Below are 21895 nucleotides of genomic sequence, written 5' to 3'. Positions count from 1 at the left end.
ATCGTAGTGACATCTGGCACTAACGGAAATTGGGGATCTACTACTTTGTTTAATGCACGGAGATCAATTATGAAACGGTACGGTACCTCATTACCCCCTTTCTTATACACAGGAAGAATGGGGCTGTTGCATACACTGCTTGTAATTTCTTCAATCACTCCCAATTTCACCAAATCAGAAACAATACTTTACAATCCTTTCTCCCTTTCTGCTGAAATTTTATACTGTGGAATACGTGGTAACGTCACTCCTTCTTTCAAAACAATTTTCACTGGCTCTATTTTCAAGCATCCCACATCATTGCCATTCATAGCCCAAATACAAGTTGGCACCTCACTCAATTACCCTGTTAAAGATTTTGTCACAAATTCAGAAGTCGGCCCACTTTAAGGAGAAATAGTCAAAAATACCCCATCTGGTGTGCAATGGATAAACGCGCTTAGCTTTTTCAATAAATTCAATCCTAGGAGGTTTTCCCCACATTTCTCTGTCAAAAGAAATGGACAATGTTCAGTAAAAGGCCCTATTGTCACTGCTACTGATTTGGACTCAGGATTTATTACTGGGGTGCCTGCAAACCCTACTGAGATATTTTGTCACCCTGACAGAGGTATATCTGGAACCAAGTGATGATCTATCGAGCATCTCTGTGCCCCCCGTGTCTATGAGGAATCTATGCTCTTCATTCCCAACTTTCATTTCTACATAGGGTCCTTTCTGATTCACGGGAAAGGATACTGGTTCCGACCCCTGTCCTGCTCTGTCCTATTGGGGTAACAACACATCATCCGAGGTGTAATCACTACTATTACTATAGTATGCACCTGTCTGAGTATCAAACATATTTCTGCCTCTTCCTCTGTTTCCACTTTGATTGGCCTGATGATTAAAAGCATTTTGATTCGGCGCCTGACCCTGATTTTGTGCACCATTCCCTTGACTACTCTGGTGCTGCTGTATATGGTTTCTATTATGGCCATTTGTTCCTGGATGCCCTCTGTGCTGTCTCCTCTGACCATATCCGCCTCTATTTTGCAAGTGTGGACATTGGGCTTGCCAGTGTCCTTCCTCTCTACAATATGCACATTGGTTTAACCCCAGAGGCCCTCCATGCATATTCAAATTGCCCCTGCTCTGCACATTTCCCCTTGCCCTGTTATGTCCTGCTACCTGCTGAAGTAACACTCTTGTTTTCAAGTTCGTTCTATCCTTCGCTTCTCTTTCTTTCTCAGTATTTACCCGGTTCTCATAATATTAGGCCATGTGTAATACTTCTCCTAACGTTTTTGCTTGCCATGCACTTTCTGATGTCATTATCAAATTTTGAATCGGGAGTATTAATCCCCTCACATATTTATCAACAAATAACCTTTTTCCTGCTTCCGTGCTCACATCCTGCCGACTATTATCTGTAAATACTTCTTCGAATCTGTTAAAATAATCCATGGCCAGCTCGTCTTTACCTTGAACGCACGCAGTCATTTTATCCCACTGAATTCTTTTCTCTGGGACAAATTCTTTTAACTTTTGTACTATTCGTGCCGGTAATGCTAACATAATCGCCCCTGGCTGTGCACCCACCTCTTTATTTCTATCCTCCAGTATTAAATTTGCCCAAGTAGTGCCATAGGCCGTCCCATCATCTACCTTCCTTATTCGTTTCCATATATCCACTGGCAGAATCACAGGGAATATTTTATCTATATCACTCATAGTGAACACCAAGGATTGCAATAAAGACTCTACTTCTTTATAAAAACCCAATGGATTTTTCCGTATGTCAGGGATCATTTGTTTTATATTATTCACTTCCTGTCTAGAGAAAGGAACGTGCACATATTGGGCTGTGTAATGTGCTGGAATTACCTGAGGTGGCGAATTGCCTACCCTAGGAGTCTCTACATTCGGTACAAAGGTAGGGGACACTTCTCTCATGGGGAATGCCATACTCACTGTTCCTCCCCCTCTCTCATATGCAACAATATTCCCAAATCGAGGGATAAAGCTGTCTCTCCTGTTCCCCGTTCCATTGCCCTCTTATATACCGCCAACAGCTCAGTAGGGCTGACCTTTCTCTCGCTTATATCTTTGTTTATCAAATATTCAACCATTGTCTGTAAAGCTTTCCTTTTCATTGCTAGAGTGTATTCATCAAATATTCCATGTATTTCCATTGTGGGAGTACTAGGATCAGAAATCCATTTTAGTGCCTCTCGTATACATACTTTTAGTTCCGCACTAATTTGCACTGCTGGTGACAAGAATCGTTGCTGTCTACCCCTCTCAATGTCTTTCCTGCTGTACCCCGGTGTGGCAAGTATTTCAGAATAAATCTTCATCAAGTTCATTCTTTAATTCAAACCGTCGCTTCACATGCTCTTCTATTTCCTCATCTCTCCCTCTACAACGGGCCAATGCATTCAAATCCAACCGACAAATATTCCCTCATGCATTCCAACAATACCTGTTTTTCGTTGCTCTTCCTGAAGTCATGTATTGATGCTAACGTGGCCGTCCCATCGTTCTCGTCTATATACATTTCCACCTGCTCTTGTAGCTCACGCTTTCTCTCCTTGCTAATCGCGCTGCGGGTCACTCTCACACACTCGCTTTGTTCTAATTCGCTTATGGGGGGCGCAGTCGGAATAGAAATACGCCCTTGAGCGGAAGGTGAGAAAGGGGCAGTGGGCACGGGAGAGATCTGCTGGGGCTGTGATGGTTGCGAAACACTCAGGGCTGGCTGACTAGAGGGCGGTACAATTACTAATGCTGCCTGTGACCGTATTGGAGTTGGGACAGGCTGAGCAATAGGAGGGGGTTGGATGACGGCTACTGACGTGATCTTCTTAGTTTCACTTCTCGGGCCTTGTTTTGTCTCGGTTAGTATTTTGTTTATTAATTCATCTGATGAATGTAACTCTCTCTGTGGATATATTTTTCAATATTCAACTGGTCACGTCTATTTGCCTTTCTCAAACTATTGCTCCACTCCTCCTCCTCTTTATCCTCCGCTCTCTCTGCTTTTGGCTTATGCCTGTGCGCATGTTTCTCTCTACTTCTAAATCGGAGCATTGCTTCCCTCCTCCAATCCCTAAGGATATCAAGTGCCGCAGGACCCGCTTTCTTACTTATCAAAACCTTTTCCAGGTTATGTATCCGATCCATCTCAAAACTACCATTCCTCGGCCATTGAAGGTCTTCCTGCTTTCTGGTTTGCTTATGCCAAATTTCACAAAACATTATCGCTCCCACACCATACTTCACATACATATCATAAACCGGCGTTCCCCCCGGAGGCACAACCTGGCCAGTTTCCAAAGATTGTTCACCGCAGCAGAAAAAACCTGCTAAGGTGGACAATACCCAAGGCATGTTTTAACCTTACCCTTGGCTAATCAAACTTACTCTGGGCATTTGATTTTGCAAAATCAACTCTCAACCAATATCAGGATTACTTACGAATGGGGCCACGACTCACCTGATTAGTCAATTTGTCTTTTCAAGACACAATTCGTCCGTATACTGAAGCAATCAATGACATCGTGTCTGCGTATCTCGGTAGTTACAGCCACTATTCTTTATTTGTGAGAACACAGCGCTTCTGTTTTCATGGACAAGCTGGCACATTCCAGGCCTTACTATCTCCTGGTTTCGATTCACGCTCTAGAGGTCAGCTTGCTCTCTGGGGGCTCACAGCGCTCAGAAGGGGGGCCGTAAAGAAGAACATAATTCAAACCCTTTAATATTAGTTTTAGGCATTGCTATTCTTTTAAGGAGACTCACTGGCATGCGTGTACTGATAAGAATGCCTTGCTCCCTGCTTCCAAGGATATGTGAAGGAGGAAAACGGGCTTTTCTGTCAGGCTCCTCGCGCAATGTTTCAACATGTCTTTAATAACCTTGGACCATTGAAGCGGAATAATACCTACAGCAAAGCAGTTTTACATGAGGCAAAAGTGGCGATGTTAAAGAGAAACATAGAGAAAACAAAATGGCGATTCTGGTTCCCTTAAAATGGCTGCACTCTAGTTAAACTAATAGCTACGTAATAAGTAATGGGCATATATTCTTTATACTTTAAATGAGGCAGTTGGTCTTCGGCCAACCAATTATCCTGCATTGCCTTCTGTTCGAGGGGTGTCTACTTTTCTAGACTGACAAAACAGAAAGTGATTAAGAAGACTGCAGCTACCACTAGTGCTAACACTGCACCTATAAATCTCAATGTAGGCACAAGTAATTATACCCAAAAAAATGTTTTACAAAAAATGTTCCGCCACAGAGTCCTTCAGAACCTAAGAAAAACAGGAGAGAAATCACTCACAAACCTTAAAACCTACCTTAGAAAATGAATCCTACAAGCTCTCATAGACAGTGCAATCCTTCTCAAAGAGAAATGATTTATTTTAGTTTTAAACAGAATAAAACTACTACAAAACGAAGTACTAAACTACAAAAAAGACTTCTCAGTAAACGGAATATCAAGAAACATAACTTTGCAAACATCTGTGGAGGTGAATGGACTCACACCACCAGCACAAACCCATATTTCAATGAAGAAGCATACAAATAAAAGCAAAAAAGCAAATGAACCCAATTGCCATGCATAGCATTGTAGGAGGGTATGAAAAACTTAAGAATACCATTATGGAACAAGAAAAGCTGCTAACAAAAATATCCCCAGAAGATTTACAGGGTAATTCATAGATTTCAGCGTCGAGGCAGCGCACGCGAGCAGCACAGAGAGGTAGCGTGCGCCAGCGTGCGCCAGCCGTGTGCGCTAAACAGCATTCTGGCGCACTGCGTATTCATGGAATATCAAAGCCATTTTGAGCGCTAGCGCAGAGAACATCCCGCAGCGCCAGTTATGCCCTCAAGAACGACCCTTGCGCAAGGATAAGGCATTGAAATCCCAATGCAGAACAAAGGGCTGCGCTAACCCTGCACCAGTTCACAGGGCTTGTACAGTGCATTTGGGGGGTGCACAGGAAGTTTAACACGCGATAGGCCTTGGGCGAGCGGGGTATGTGTATTCTGAGGGGTGCGTGAGGAGTATCACACACAATAGGCCTTGTGCGAGCGAGGTACGTGTATTCTGAGCGGTGGGCGGGGAGTATCACACGCGATAGGCCTTGTGCGAGCGGGGTACATGTATTTTGGGGGTGCGCGGGAAGTTTCACATGCGATAGGTAGTGGGCGAGCGGGGTACATGGATTTTGGGTAGCGCGTCCAGTTTCACACATGATTTCGCTGGTTGAGCAGGGTACGTGTATTACTGGGGGTGCGCGGGGAGTATCACACGCAATATGCCTTGTGCAAGCGGGGTACGTGTATCTTAGGGGTGCACGGAAACTTTCACATGCGATAGGACTTGTGCGAGCGGGGTACGTGTATTTCTGGGGGTGCGCGAGGAGTTTCACACGCGATTTCGCAGGGGATGCGGGGTACGTGTATTACTGGGGTTGCAGAGGGAGTATCACACGCGATAGGCCTTGGGAGAGCGGGGTACGTGTATTACTGGGGGTACGCGGGGAGTATCACACGCAATATGCCTTGTGCGAGCGAGGTAAGTGTATCTTGGGGGTGCGCAGGAAGTTTCACATGCGATAGGCCTTAGGCGAGCGGGGTACGTGTATTTCTGGGTGTGCGCAGGGAGTTTCAGACGTGATTTCGCTGGGCGAGCGGGGTACGTGTATTACTGGGGGCGCGCGGGGAGTATCACATGCGATAGGCCTTGTGCGACCAGGGTACGTGTATCTTGGGGGTGCGCGGGGAGTATCACATGCAATAGGCCTTGGGCAAGCGGGGTACATGTATTACTGGGGGTGCACGGGGAGTATCACACGCAATAGGCCTTGTGCGACCAGGATACCTGTATCTTGGGGGTTCACGGGGAGTATCACACACAATAGGCCTTGGCCGAGCGGGGTACGTATATTTTGGGGGTGCGCGGGGAGTATCACACGCGATAGGCCTTGTGCGACCGGGGTACATGTATCTTGGGGGTACACAGGAAGTTTCATACGTGAATTCATACGTCCTCCCAGGTGTACCCTCTCCCCTCTCCCCATGCCCCACAGGCAGCCCATCCACCTTGGGCATGCCCCCCCAGCCAGCCCACATGTCATCATGCACCAGTGAGCACCGAGTCATGTCCCCCTGCACCCGCACCCACCCAGCAGTGACGGGCACCTGGCAGCAGGCCCCGACTCATGTCCCCCTGTACGCCCACCCACCCAGCAGTGACGGGCACCAGCCAGCCGGCCCCGACTCATGTCCCCCTGCACCCCGACCCACCCAGCAGTGACAGGCACCTGCCAGCAGGCCCCGACTCATGTCCCCCTGCACCCCCACCCACCCAGCAGTGACGGGCACCTGCCAGCAGGCCCCGACACACTTGTAACCCCCCAAAACATCATCATGATCCACAATCATGGGCCTTATGGCCATCCAAAGCCCACTGCATGCCACCCCTGTCCAAAGAGCCAACCAAGTATTCCATCCACCCCACATTGAAATGCCTATTACATGGCAAAACCCAAATGGCAAGCATGTACATCAACACATGTCCATCACACACACACACACAATGGGTGCAAGTGAATGTGAAAACCCACATTGTGACATGCATAAAACCAATGAGAGAATACCACAAATTGAAGTACCAAACAAAAATGTATTGAACACAAAATGAAGGGAATTTAATGAAAACACACAATAATGGAAATAAGAAATAAAATGCAGCATGTCCCAAAATTAATAAAATATATATGAAATCAGAATCAAAATAAATCCAAAGGAAGATGTGTCCAAAGTCTCCGTCCAACAAAGCAAATCCAACGGGAAAGAAATAAGTAAAATCCATTGCTCCATGGTGAAAAAATAAATGAATGATGATTAAATCACTGTTCAACTATATACAAATAACAAATCCAGGCTCCATGAGCCCAACCATTGAAATGAAACCTACAAAAAAACGACCTAATAAACAACTATCTACAAAAAGGTGGGGCATAGTCCAAGCACCCCAAATGAAAGAAAAACATAAATGAAACCTAACACTAACTAACTATATACAATGGCGGCGGGCAAGTCCTACTGCTCACTTGCCGATTTCCCGGGCCAGGGCATCATCGAACTCCTGTTCTATGTCCTGGAGGCGGGCCTGTTCCATGGCCCTGAGGTTTTGCAGGGATAACGCCATGTCCAACACCAACTCCCTGCGAATTGCCTCGAGGCACTTGGCCCGCCTCAGCGCCCTGCGCATGGAGTTCTCTGCCCTGACCATAGTGAGCCGTGCCTCTTCTGCCCGCCGCCGCTCCGCATCTATGTTCGTTCAATCGCTGCCACTCGGAAGACACTCCCAATCCAGGGTCCTACTGCCCTACGTCCGATGCCTGCCCCTCTGATGTTGATGACCCCGAGCCATCATCGCTCCCACCTTGAACCTGCTGCTGCTGTGCCTGTGCCCTGCCTCTTGATGCCTGCATGTTGTCCTCCTGCTGGGGTGTAGTTGTTGGCGTGGCCACCCCTGCTGGACCTCCGACTCCCGACTGTGGCAGGGATGTGTCCTCCACCAGCCTGGCTGCTGGGTCAGAGGCAGCTCCACAGGGTGCCCAGGTGATACATGGGCCGGAAGATGGCACGGAAGACGACTGGTGCCTAGGGGGTTCAGGTGAGGAGGGGGTTGGTACAAGGTCCAGCACATGGAGGAATCCAGCACTGGTGACCCGTCCTAGTAGGTCGAAACAGTCAAAGAGGCATCCGAGATAATGTGCAGTGTCTTCACGAAAACACTGCAGGCCATCCCGCATGCCCCGTTGACACAACGCCATCTCAGTCAGGACAGGCTCAACACAGTCCCGGATTGCCACGTCCGCAGGGAGAGGAAGGCCAGTTGTTGTGCACTCATCCCCTCCCTGAAAACGGGTCTGGACGTAGGCATCCCTGCTGGTGTGGGATGATGCAGTCACAGGATCGAGGACAGGATTACACACAGGCACCTCCGCGGCAGCCTGTGCTTCCTCCTGTCCCTACCCCTGGACTGCACCACCAGCAGCAGTGGAATCCCCCCCTCCAGACCTTGTGTGTGTCCCTTCCAAGGCCTCCTCCTCAACCAAACCCCACACCAACCTGGATGACTCAATGCCATCTTCCTCTATCAGACCCTGTGGGGTCTCAGCAGCCCCTTCTGCTGCCGAGGAGTCTACCTCCAACCTCCAACCTCCGCCTCTTGGACCTACCCTCGGCAGCTGCGGCCATGGATGCGGCACCAGACTCCTCACTCCCCGACGAGATGACAACATGGGAGGAGGGCCGGGCCTTGCGTCTCCGGCTGGCGGTGCGATCCCTGCCGCTTTGCTCCACAGCACCATCTCCGCCCTCTTCATCAGTTGACGCTGCAGACAGGGGGAGATAGAACACAGGCATCAGGGCACTGTACAATGGTATGATAAACACATGACAGTTGTACATAAGTGGCAGTGTCAAACTTCAGACATGGCATCACACTCCCCAACACACAAGTCATTTGAACTCACACACATGAGCACATCAACAGGAATGTTGCACCAGGCAGCACCATCCATACACAAACAACAGCATGAGCAACCGAAGGTGAGCCTCACCTCACATGCAACACGGGTAGTGCAGAACACATGCACACACGCCACCAGACATACATGCATCTGTACATCTCCACCACCTGTCGCAGTGATACGATCGCCATCCATGTCACATCTGGCAATCAGCCTCCTACATGTCACTGTCACATGCATCCATGGTGTATCACAGTTGCACACTTGTAAAATAAAAACACATGCACATGTACATAGTGCAGATACATGCAGGTGGAACCACCATCTATGTATGACACCACAACCATGCCACTGTACATACACAGAAATGTAAAAATGTGTGCACCCACACATGCATTTGGCCAGCATGCTTACCAACACACACACCATCGATGGGTCTCACACATGAGAGGACTCACACCTAGCAGGCTCATTTACCTGTACATACACATGCATACATGGCCCTACACAGACATATGTACAACCTGCACACTCCTGCCACACCTCAACATGCACAACGTCCAATCAGTACGCATGTACACCTAACGCTCGACTCCAGATGAGTCTACCTCTCAAGGATCTGGAGGTGGCGCGCTGGGCGTTTAGTTCCAGGACCCTCATCTGGTTGTTGGTTAGGCGGACCCGGCACCCCTTGGCATCCGCTGCCTTCAAGAGGCGCCGGGCCTTGTTGTGGGTCCTGGACCTGAAGTCCTACCAGCGCTTACAGACGTGTTGAATGTCGTGGACTGCCACCCCCTCCACGTTGATGGCAGTCACGATGTCCATCCATATCCTCTTCTGTCCTTCATTGTCGGCGCGTGAACTTCCAAAGAGCGCATCACACTTCCCCAGGTCTCGCTCCACCAGGATACCAACTTCACTGGCACTGAAGCTGGTAGCCCTCTGCCTCTCTGGCTGGGGGTTGCCAGTGGTGCCAGATGGTGTTGTGTCCGACATGGCAACCTCAGAGGCAGGTGTGGGTGGGCAACTGGATCCTGGGGCTGGGCTGTGGAGCAATGGTATACCAGTAGGGAGTCTTCTGTTCCAGCAGGTGTGGTCACTGCAACTGCACCCCTGCAGATGGCTGACGTGCAGGCACCAAACAGCAGGGCACGTGGGCAGCAGGCAGGCAGGCAGCAGAAGATGGCAGGTGGGAGCGTGCTCAGGGCTCTGGGGGGCAGGAAAATGGCCTTCTGGGCAGGAGCATGGTCTTCGGTGTGTTGTTGCGTGGCTAGCTTGATACAGAGTGATTTGGCATGTAAAAAAACTGCACGTCTGCATGTAATTTGAGGAAAGGCCCTTAGCGCGTAAGCGCATCTGTGACGTGATGCGCAAGGGCGTTTCCCTCAACACGGGTGCATGTTGATTGTACATGTGCTAAAACTGCACGTCCGGGTGTCTCTGCGTGCAATTGGAGGAAAGGGTCTTAGCGCGTACGCGCATAAGTGACGTTGCACATGTGGGCTGGCTTAAAAGGTACTTGTAGGAGGCCATTTTCTTGTATGTGCTTTTTGTGAAGAGCGAGCGGGTGATTCTTGTGCTTCAAGACGGTTAACATGCGATAACTTCACAAAGGTTCCAGTTCGTACTCCCTGTTTACTCAGACAGCGTTCAATTCTTCTTTTGGCGGGGGTGTTGTGTGTCTTTTTCACGTTCTTTTTCCAGGCAGACAGTGTGTGGCGCACGTATTTTCCATCTGTGGTTTCCCTCGTGTGTCGCGTACCCATTCAGAGGTCATTGTAGGCTGCGTGTACCACGCGTATGATTATTTTGGTGTTTCTGGGTGCCACAGCGAAGTGCGGGTTTATTTTTCCACGCACGTGGTCTACCAGTGGTTGCGTGCACAGTAAATATTGTTTTTGGGTGCCTGTGCGTTGCGTGACCCGTCATCTTCCCCCAGGGGTCACAGACAGCCTTGCTAGAGCACTAGGGTACGAATTCCATCTAGTACCCTACCCCTTTCACCCCAATTGCCCAGGACAATTGTTTACTGCAACTCCCATATGCACAACAACATCAGTGCCATGGTTGGGAGGCGACCAAGCAGTAAGGGAGGCAAAGGTGGCCGACCTCAAAGAGGTGGGCGCGGTAGGGGACATGGCCAGGATATGCAGGGTGGCCCAAGAGGCCAGTGTGTGGAGGACCAATCAGGGACACCAATGCCCTCCACAATGGTTCGGGGAGATATAGCTGACACCATCCCAGCTCAGCCCTTGTTAAACCGGCCCATATTGTCAACAGAACCGGCACAGGATGACTCCCAGGCTGACTTCCGTGTCACCAAGTCTAAGCCACATGTGGCGGTGAAAGTTGCTGTCACCAGGCCACGTGGATCTGGGCAGCAATGTCATCTGCTGCCCCAAGTAGCCAGGGTGAGGAGTCTGCAGGGGCAGAAGCAGCTCAAGCCACCCCAGCTCCGAGTCTCCCAGCAGGACAGTGTCAGTCCAAGTCCATCACACTGAGGTTGGTCCTGCCAACATCACCCAATGAGACCTTTGATCATCGTGCCTTTGGCAACTTGCAGTGCCCAGTCCACCTGCGCTTCTGCCCCTACCAACCAGAGGGGCATACGCCACTCAGGGTCCGCACCACCTTCCAAGAGGAAGAAGGTTCTCTTGCGGTACAGGCTGGGACCCTAGACACAGCTACCCACTCCGGCACCTCAAGGAATCCTAGTTTCAATGATGCAGAACTAGATGCACTTGTGGGCTATGTGTCGGCCCATGGCCGCGGAATTGTGGTGACTGCAGGGTGCATGACTATGACTGCTCAACGTAAGGCCCACTGGCAGACCATCGCAGACCACATTAGTTCCCTTGGATTTGTGAAGCGCACAGCTGATGATTGCTCTAAGCGCTGGAATGACCTGAAACGCAGAGCAAAGAACAAGCTGGCTTCAAATCATGCCTCTACTCTGGTGACTGGCGGTGGGTCTCCACCAGAGGAGGAACAACTCACTGAACATGAGTCTGTTGCTGGAACATTCATCACAGAGGATCAGATCCAAGGCGTGGGAGACCTACCAGATCTTGAAGCAATGTCCGGTGAGTGACCATGCATGTGTATGCAATCCATGTGTATGTTGCTTGGGTGATGTGTTCTGATTGAGTGCCAGGTGAGGCTGTCTAGGCATGATTGCTATGGGTCACCCATGTGGTGCCTCAAAACCATTCCCCAGCCTTGTGTTTCCGTTTCACCGTATCCCTTCTGACCAGAGTTCACTTTTTGCACATGATTAATCCACTTGGCCTTCAGCTGTCCTCTTGCCACAACATTGTTCATACTGTTTTCCGCTTCATTCAGCCTGATTGATGAAATGTCTAGCATATTTACCAGACATTTTTTTGACCTGCTGTCCCTAATGTGACATACTTCTGTCATAGATTACACCACACAATGGCCCCCATTTCTTGACTTATTAGGGGAAAGATTTATACAATCAGGCTGATTGAGTAATGTGCACCTACACATGGCCAGCACAATATCATTTTGGGGCCCTGTTTGATTGTTGAACATGACAATTGTAAACTCTCATGTCGAAGTGACCAACCATTGATGTATCCATGTGCCTGCCATCACTGCATCAGTGAACACTGGCTTTGTTGCAGCGTGTGGCACATGCAAGTTTTCTCACTCTTTTTTACATGTTTTATTTCATGTTGTCCATCTCACATGGACGGGTGACTGTACTGATTCACTACCATCTGGATGTCCTTGTCAAATCTGCCATGGCTATGGTACGTGCCGTCTGTGTGCTGGCATGTGTCATGTATGTGGATTGGGGTAATGCTAAATGAGCAAAAATAGACCACTTTTTTGTTAGGGGCTTGTGGGATGTGGCATACAATTCATAGACAAGAAAGGGAGTCCCAAAAACAAGCTACCTATTGATGTCAACATATAGGTTGGAAATTCAGACTGGCATGAGGCAACTATAAGTCAAAATCTTGTGTGGAAACATATATCACAAGACTATAAGCAAAGGCCGGTATTACAAAAATATACTACATTTTATTTTTCTAGTACATGCTAAAAAGCATGGACGTCAATGGTCCTTTTTTTAAAAAAAAAGACAACATGTGACAACATATAACAACAATGAATGAGACACTGTGCTCAAAAGCATACAAATAAATCTGTTGGCATATGTCAAAACTCAATAAAGCCCATTGCTGACTTGATGTTAGTAATGTTAGTGATGTTAGTAAAACAAGGTGACTTCCAATCGTAAACATTAAAAATGATTTTTCAAGGGAACCCTCATAGAGGATGTGTCGACAGAGATGACTCTGTTTCCAGCCTTAGATATGTAAACACTCGGGGTAATACGTGTCAACTGTTGTACCCGGACACCTGATGGTCTGACTAAGGCTTTCGTCAGGACACACAGAGGACACCTGGTGTTGGATGTTGTGTTTTCAGAAGAGATGCTTTTTGTTTGACAATGTAAACAGAAACACAAAAATATCAAACTATTATCAACCGGCTCAGTGGCTAATTACAATTATAGCGTTACCTCATTATTCCTAATATTTCCAAACATTTGAGAAATTTTCCAATGTGCATCAAAGGTATAACATTATCCGATAATCTATATACCACTTTCTAGCATTTGGATATATCTAGTTTCTCTGTCTAGTATTCATATAATATCTAAGTATATGTCTTTCTTTTTTGGACTAACCTAATAGTCTTTCAATAATCATATTGCATACACCCTCGTGGATGCCTAAATGCAAAGAGTACAGGGGGGGTTGGTTTGGTCAATGAACAGACAAGAAAGAATAAATTATAATTATGCCTGCTGGGTTATACCCCCCTCTATGCATAAATACCTTGTCAATTTCTTTGAGAAAAACCAGAAGAGGTTCAAGGGATGTGTGTCATCAATACATCTATTACACTCATCCTGGTACGTATGTGCATCGTAGCCCGACGTGTACGTTTTTAACCATGTGGCTCTGCATTAAGGGAAACAGAGGAATAGTGAGCATTTGTTTTGCCTTTGACAATGTATGTTCTAAGGTGCACGTGAGCTACGTGTTTGTACCTTCAACTTTCTTGTGGACCCGCACGGCTGTACTGTCACCGGGTGTATTTTCGTATCGGCGTGTGGGAAATTGTTTGTATAGCGGGCCGAACTTGGAAACCTCCTTTGCTGGATGATAGTCTTTTTCGGGCGCTCTGTTGTCGTTAATTAGAAACATAGCAATGTGTTAGAAAAATGAATATTGCGCTGAACGTGTCTACCTGCAAAATGTGTAGTAGTTGTTGAGGGATGGTAGAACACTTACTTCTATGTCAGAGCGGCTACGGCGTGTCGGGATCCGTATGCAAGTACACATTTTTCATATTGGGTCACATGATCCGCCTAATGTAGCCAACGTGTCACTTAGTGACGTCATTGTGTGGCTAGGCGGCGACTACTGATGTCTAAACAACCCGATTATGTTTGTGTGGTGGCCATTTTGAAATGTCAAAAGGCTCATTACTGTGTATAGATTTTATTATATATTTGTCTGGGGCAAGTAGATATAAGATCTGAGTCACATGATTTCGTGTGACCATGTCAAATGATTGTTGTGACATTTATGTGTCCATCCATAGTTGACAAATACAGAATGTTGGACAACAAAGTCGAAGAAAAAAGGCATGACACTTAGTTATTGGATGAAGGATGAAGGTAGCGGCTAGTGTATGACCGCATGTAAGTTATATATATTATATGAACTGCTAACTAGCACGAATGTTATGTCCACCCCAGATGAGAATATATAGGTTTACAAACATGCTATGGCTGTCAATGCTTGATGGTGCCATTGATAAATTGTATGTGGGGCTCATTTGTGGACAAATAGGTTCCACTTAATGTACAAGTTTAAGCCACACTTGACAGAGTCTAATTTATGGATCCATATTTGTTCGAGCTTCCGCAATTTGAGGTCCCTATCTCCCCCGCGGGGGTGTGGATCCACAGTTTGCAACACACACCATGATATGTTGTTGTGTGAATGTCTCATTTTTTGGTTGTTCAACTAGTGGTTTATCCTTCGTCCTATTTTTTATATAGGACCGATGTTCCCCTATTCTAGTGCGGACTGTTATTTTAGTTTTACCTATTTAAACAAGCCCACATGGCCAGATTATACAATAAATGGCCCATTTTGTTGCACAGTTAGTGAATGATCTGAGTTTCCAGACGACAGTTTTCAGGTCAATGGTTTTTACATTTTTGGTGAAATTACACATAAGACATTGGGCCTCATTACACGGAAGGCGGTGAGCCATGGCGCTATTAGCGCCATGGCTCATGCCGGTAAAATACCAACACCGCCTTGGCAGAAAGGGGATTTACCGCCCCATTCCAAGGTTGGAGGGACGGTAAATCCCCCTTCCGCCATTGCCCTTCCCCATTCCCATTTCTGCCCCATAGGGCTCTATGGGAATGGGGAAGGCGCTAATTATGGCACCGCAATTTTGCGGTGCTGTAATTAGCTCCGAGGTCCCTTAGCGGGTTGGATTTTAACACCTGCAAAAAGCAGGCGTTAAATCCCCCAACCCGCAAAGGGACCTCGTAGTAAGGCGGTAGGGATTTACCGGTACCGATATTTTACCGGTACCGGTAAATCCCTAACGCCATCCGTGAAATGAGGCCCATTTTCCGCATTTATAATGACCTACAACTGGAGGCAAATTCCAGAGTGTCGATTGTGTGGACAAGTTGGCAAGCTGTCTCGGATATGTGTGCACCAATTTGTCTCCTAGATTTTGTAACCGTTTAAAAGAAAATGGGGAGGAAGGATGGAAAAAGACTCTGTATTAATAATCTTCCAGTTTTTAAGATTGGTCTTTCTCAAATCATTACTTACAGGAGTGAAAGATGTCACACAGGTTATTTTGTGTAGTTTAGTGTTGTCTTGTTTAGAAAGGCAATCGATCCTTTGAATGTTGACCGCCCTTTTATATGACCTTCTGATCGTATGTGGGGGGTACCCTCTGGCTTTTAGATTGCTTTTTAATGCCTCACTATGGGCTACAAAGTCTTATTTCTCAGAGCAGTTATGTCTGATGCGTAAAAATTGGCCGAAAGGTAGGTTTTCTTTTAATGATTGCGGGTGAAAACTTCCAAAATTAAGCAGGGTATTCTTTTGAGTGGTTTTTTTGTACAGACTTGTCCCAATTACATTATTTTGCATTCGGTAAATGAGTAAATCTAGAAAAGCAATTCTTTTATTGTTGGCCTCCCAGGTGAAATTTAGAAACAACTCGCATTGATTGAGGCAGGTGTTAAAGATCTTAAGTTCTTCCATGGTACCCCGCCAGATCATGAAGATATCGCCAATGTATCAATACCAGGCTTGGATGTTTTTAACAAAAGGATTGGTGTCAATATATATATAGTTTTTCTCGAAATGGTCCATGTATAGGTTAGCCAGATCTGGGGCAAATGTGGCCCCCATACTGGTAAGGTTAAGTTGTTGGAAAAAAGAACTGTCATGCATAAAGACATTTTTTGTCAAGGCAATATGTATACAATATGTATACATTCAGCAATGAAGCCGTGGGTGGGTGTTTGTCTACCCGTGTTTCAAGCGATTCTAACATGACATTAATGCATTTCATCTGTTGGTGTAGAGAGATGTCACATCAAGTGTGACAAAAATATCCTCAGTCTGAATGGTGAGTGAATCCAAAATGTTTATCATTGCAGTGTAATCTTGCACAAATGATTTCATTTGACTCACAAAATGTCTCAAAAACACGTCAGCATACACTGACAGGGGTTCCAATAGTGAGCCAATGGCAGACACTATTGGCCATCCTGGAGGAATGGTTAAATGTTTATATATCTAGGGCAAACAGTAGAATGCCAGGGAAACTGGATTTCGGTTGATCAAGAAAAATTTCTCTTCGACATTGATCCGACCTTGTTCTGCCGCATGTGTAACCAGGCTATTTGTTCCATGATTTTTATAGTTGGGTCTGATGGAATAGTTTTATATACTAGGGTGTCCGACAATTGTTTTTTATCACCTCGGTTTTGTAGAGGTCAGAACCCCAAAGGACAATACCTCCTCCTTTATCAGCCGGCTTGATTATAAATAGAGGATTGGTTTCCAGATTTTTCAAAGCTAGACGTTCTGATTTTGAGAGTTTGAGGTATTTTATTTTTCTCAACATCCACGCATGAGGGTGTTGGGTGCACCCTGTACCTCATCCCTCCTGGGTGGCCTCCCCCACAACCCCCGGTCCACACAGGGCCATTTTTGATTTTTTTTCTTTTTTTAAAATATTTTATTTTACAGTGTGCTGCTATGTGTGGCTCCCATAGGCATCCACTGTGTATTCCAGCTGGGCACATGCAGGCTTGTCCTGTCTTTGGGTTAGCTGCTTGGGTTCCTGATACACACCCCCCTCCTGCTTCCCCTTTCCATGGGCTTGCAAAGGGTGTGACCAAGTGACAGTAACTTACACAGTGACATTGAGCTCACATACGTTGTGTGGACAGCCTGTAGTCAAAACTGTGTATACATCCCTAGTGGGTATTGTTGTTGAAATCTCCACTGCATGGTGGATTTATGTATAGTTCTACATCCATGACTTTTTCTTTATATACATGTACCTTCATCATGTCTTAACAAGCCCGTTTACTTTGCAGAAGCAGTTCGTGTTGTATGCAGTACACTGAAACCTTTACCTACTACCAACACTCTGCAGTTGGAAGGGGTCGATGTGCTGCCTTAGTGAGGTTGCAACACTTGCACTACTTTGATTTTTACATCTCATATATTGCCACTGTTTGAACATGCACTGATGTTTTCTCTTGCTGGTAAGTATTTGTTCATGTGTGTTGTTTTTTTATTCATTATTGAGAGAAAATTGTCTGTGGCCTGTTTCCATTTGAGACAGTGCACTTTGCGACACTTCTGTCATTTGTTGTGCATTCATTTGGTTGCTTTCACATTCCATGCCATGCCATGGTGCGTTGGGGAGGTGTTGGGTGACATGCCACTATTTTGATGTGGTATTTTGCAAGGGGGTAGTCCTTCATGCTGCATGCATTTGTGCCATTTTGTGACACAGCATTGGGTGTCATTGATTAGCTAGGGATGCACACAATGTAGCACTTCCAGGTGAACAATCTGAGGCTGGTATGGTTGTGACAGTTGACTGTCCCTTTTGTCATCATCATTGATTGTGAGCAGGTGTGTGCCAGGCCTGTGTGCACTCCGCAGGGATGGGATTTTAGGTGAAGTAATTTGCCACAAGCTGGGTCCGGGCTGCCTCACCACGTGCCCTTTCACCTCCCATGAGCAGCGGCTGTGCATGTGGTTGGGGATTTAGGGGCACTACCATGTCCACTGGCATGCCCGGCCGGGTTGCAACGTTGTGCAGGACACATGCTGCCACTATGATCCTGCACACTACTGTGGGCGCATATAGCAGCTGCCCAACAAAGCGGTCAAGGGAGTGAAAGCGTGACTTCAGCACTCCGAATGTGCACTCCACTATGCCCCGGGTTGTAATATGGGCTGTGTTGTATCTTACCTCGGGTGGTGTGGTGGGGTTCCGAATTGGCCTCATCATGTAGGTGCTCAGAGGGTAGGCACTGTCACCTGGGGAGGTGATAATGGTTGTCATTAGCGGGGTTTTCCCATTTCTCAGTTTCTGATATGCATGCATGTGCAGAGGCATTTATACTCACCAATTAGCCATGTGTCGCCATGCCGTCCAGCTTCCAGGTCCTGGTTTAGGGGTGACATTCTGAATATGAAACTATCATGGCTGGATCTTGGATAGTTGGCATATACTGAGGTGATGATTCCCTTGGCATCACATACAACCTGCACGTTGATGGAATGCCAGTGCTTGCGGTTCCGATAGATATGCTCAGTGGCCCTGGGTGGACGTAGAGCCACATGGGTGCAATCAATGGCACCTAGGACTTTGGGGAAGTGTACCACCCCATAAAATTGCTGGACAACAGCCTGCCTTTCTGCAGGTGTTCTGGGCAGGGCATGTATATGTACCTGCAGACTGAGGGGCATGCAGTCATGATGGCCAACACCTGGTATAGGCAGCGTGACTGTGTGGCCTGTGACAACCCCCCACTATGGCACTTGTCTGCTGAAATTAACCAGTAGCCAAGAAGTGCAGTACATTGAGCACCTTTTCCAAGGGGCTCAGTGCTTGAGAGCACAGGGTGGGTGATGTGAGGTCATCCTCCCACTCCCTCACCAGGTCTAGGATTATGTGTGGTGGAAACCTGTACCTCCCATACACCTGGTCATCGGGCATCCCAAAAAGGTTGGTCCTGGGTAAAAAAATGCAGGGCCTGGTTATCCTCCTCCTCCTGCGGAGTCCCACGAGCACTGCTGCGAGGAACAGTATATTCATCGTAGCGTCTGAACTTGTTTGTTGTTTGTGCGTACTTTTATGGTGCATGGGGTCGCTTACGCCTGCTTCCTGCTGGCGTACGTGTTTCCGGATTAGCACGTCTTTTTTCGCACACGCGTTTCCTTTGTTCGATTCCATGAATGCGTTTTGTTAGCGCGCGTGTGGGCATTGCGAGCATTTACATACTGTACTTCCCCCGTAATGCCCACGTTTTCACGCGTTGTTCCCCATTCCGCGTGTTACGCCCCGTGTTTCGCCCACTTTTCTTGTGTGTGCTACACTATGTGCGCTTTCCCTGTGCATGTAGCGCACGCCGTTTAGTGACATGTGCACCCTACGTGCACCACCCACGGATTTGGCGCACATACCAACTTTTACTGGTGCAGCGCATTCCATGAATCGATCAATGGCTGCGTGTGCGGCTTTGGCACGCGTGCACTGTGATTTTCATGCTTGCGCTCCACTTTTCGGCACACATTTATTCCATGAATTATCCCATTAGTATCAACTCTCCATTCCACTGAACCGATGCGTCCAGTATACAAATGGCAGTGCACATCAATGTGTAACATAGCCAAAAAATATTTCAGATCTTTACTCCAGTTCCTCAATCAGTATGTGTAAGCAAAGACAAATTGAAAATAAAACCATGACAAAGTATGCACTCCTGTCCAGCGTGCAAACACACAGTACTACTAGGACATTCATTAGTGTGCATTTCTAGACCTATTTGCAAAAGCACCTTCCACCATATGAAAATGATATTAACACACCATACAATTATAAGAAATATGGTTCATAAACTGTACTATGCCAAAAGTCCTGCTTTAGCACTAGCCAATTTAAATAACAATCTTCTACATGGTACTACCAAAGAACTACTCGAAGAAAAAGAGCATATCCAGAGAAAATATTTTGCAAGTGAAAGCCACTTACAAAATGCAGTTTCTTTAGAACAGACTAGCAACAACTTTACAGATGGCAACCTTCTATTACACACATACAAAAAAGAAATACTAAAGTTTAAAAGTACATATGCTGAAGTACCAAACCATGTGTGTGTGCTGCTGCTGGACTTTTTTATAAGAATAGCACAAACACTGTAGACATCATGTACAAAATAGAAGACAATGAAGATTCCAAGTGGTTCCAATTAGCTTTCTTTCTTATAGCAGAAAACACACACGAAATTACTGATACCTTAATACTTTGCAGATACTGCACTGCAAAACTTGACAACAACCAAACACTTTCAAATGCTATCACAAATAACTTGGAATTATTCTCACTACCAAAACCCCTGAAACAACTTAACTTGTATGAGAGAATCATAATTCAAACTGTGCACCCATTTCAAGCAATTATATGCCTACCCCTGCGGACTGTTTTCTGTATCCCTACAGTCCCCCCTACCAGCACTTATGTCGGCACTTACCTTGCACTTGCCACCAGCTGGCTGTTGTTATTATCTTATTTATTCTACTATCACATGTACTGCACGTTCTCATCTCCCTTCCCCCACACACTTTTCACTTTCCCCCTTCCCATGCTCTTGCGCGTTCTGAATGACAACTGGCCCAGTAGGATCGTTGTCTGTCTTCCCTTGTTCCCCCTCCCTTACCTTGTCGCGCCTTGAAACACTTGTGTATAGGCGCATTATAAATGTCATATCATATCATATCATATTACCCAAAAACAGCAAAACTACCTCCCTCTGAATTACTGAAAGGCATTCATGGCAAAATAGTTTATTTGCCATTAGATCTCAAAGATTATGTACACACTCTGGAATGCAATGTCCAATAGATCAATCTTAAATTATCTTTGTAAATGGCGCACCTACGAAAGACAAAAACATTTGGCAAAAACTTGTGGCCTTTTATTAAGTTAGACAAGCCTTGCAATATCTAAAATACAACAATGAATACTACAACAAAATAAATATTGAAGAAAACCTGAGGGAAATCACTGGAATTCAACACTCAACAGAAACTGGTCAGTTTCAACTTCTAGATCCTACTACAGAATCCAATATTTTAGACCAATATACAATTCACCCATTAAACTCTAAAGACACCACAGATGATGCACTGGAAACTTACCAAATGCGTCAAGCCAAAGGATCAGCAATCCGCATATGGGAAAAAAGCATAGGAGCACGTGCCTTTCCTCTACTCTTTCCTACTGGAAAAGGAGGACGGTACGGTGATAGACCCACACAAATAACATCATCAGAATACCGCTCTTTACGAATGTATTCTGAAGACCCCAGATTCAGACATGTGGAATACATATTTCACCTTCTCTTTGAAAGTGAACTAGCAACTCTATGCTATAGAGTTGCACACACTTTGAAATCACTTACCAATTTTCAGAATATGTCAGCTATGAAATTACTACAAAAAGTGCAAGAAAAAAATTAGGTTTTACATTCAAGCATTACACATCTTTTAGCAAACATGCGTGGTACAAAAGAATACTGGTTCCAACAGCACAGAGATGTACGCTGTATGATAAGAATCCTTGGCCCACCCACTTGGTTTGTGACATTAAGTTGTGCAGAATATGCATGGGAAGATTTACACGATTTCTTATGCATAGCAAACAAAAACAAAACAAATATAGCTAGAAAAACACCAGGAGAAGCCTGCTCTCTAGATCCTGTAAATGTACCAAGATATTTCCTTCATCGCTTCATTGCTATACTACACTTCATTTGTAATAAAACAGTTCCTCCCCTTGGAGTAGTGCAACACTTCTTTTGGAGAAAAGAATACCAAGCCAGTGGAGCACCACACATCCATATGCCTTTGTGGATTAAAGATGCTCCTAAATTTGGTCAGGACGGTGATGCCACTGTTTTGCAGTTCATCCAAAAATATGTCACTTGTGAAATCCCTTCACAAACGACACATGGTGAC

Source organism: Ambystoma mexicanum, chromosome 6q (assembly GCF_040938575.1).
Source record: "Ambystoma mexicanum isolate Mex_15411 chromosome 6q, UKY_AmexF1_1, whole genome shotgun sequence".
Classification (NCBI taxonomy): Eukaryota; Metazoa; Chordata; class Amphibia; order Caudata; family Ambystomatidae; genus Ambystoma; species Ambystoma mexicanum.
Note: the sequence above shows the minus strand (reverse complement) of the source record.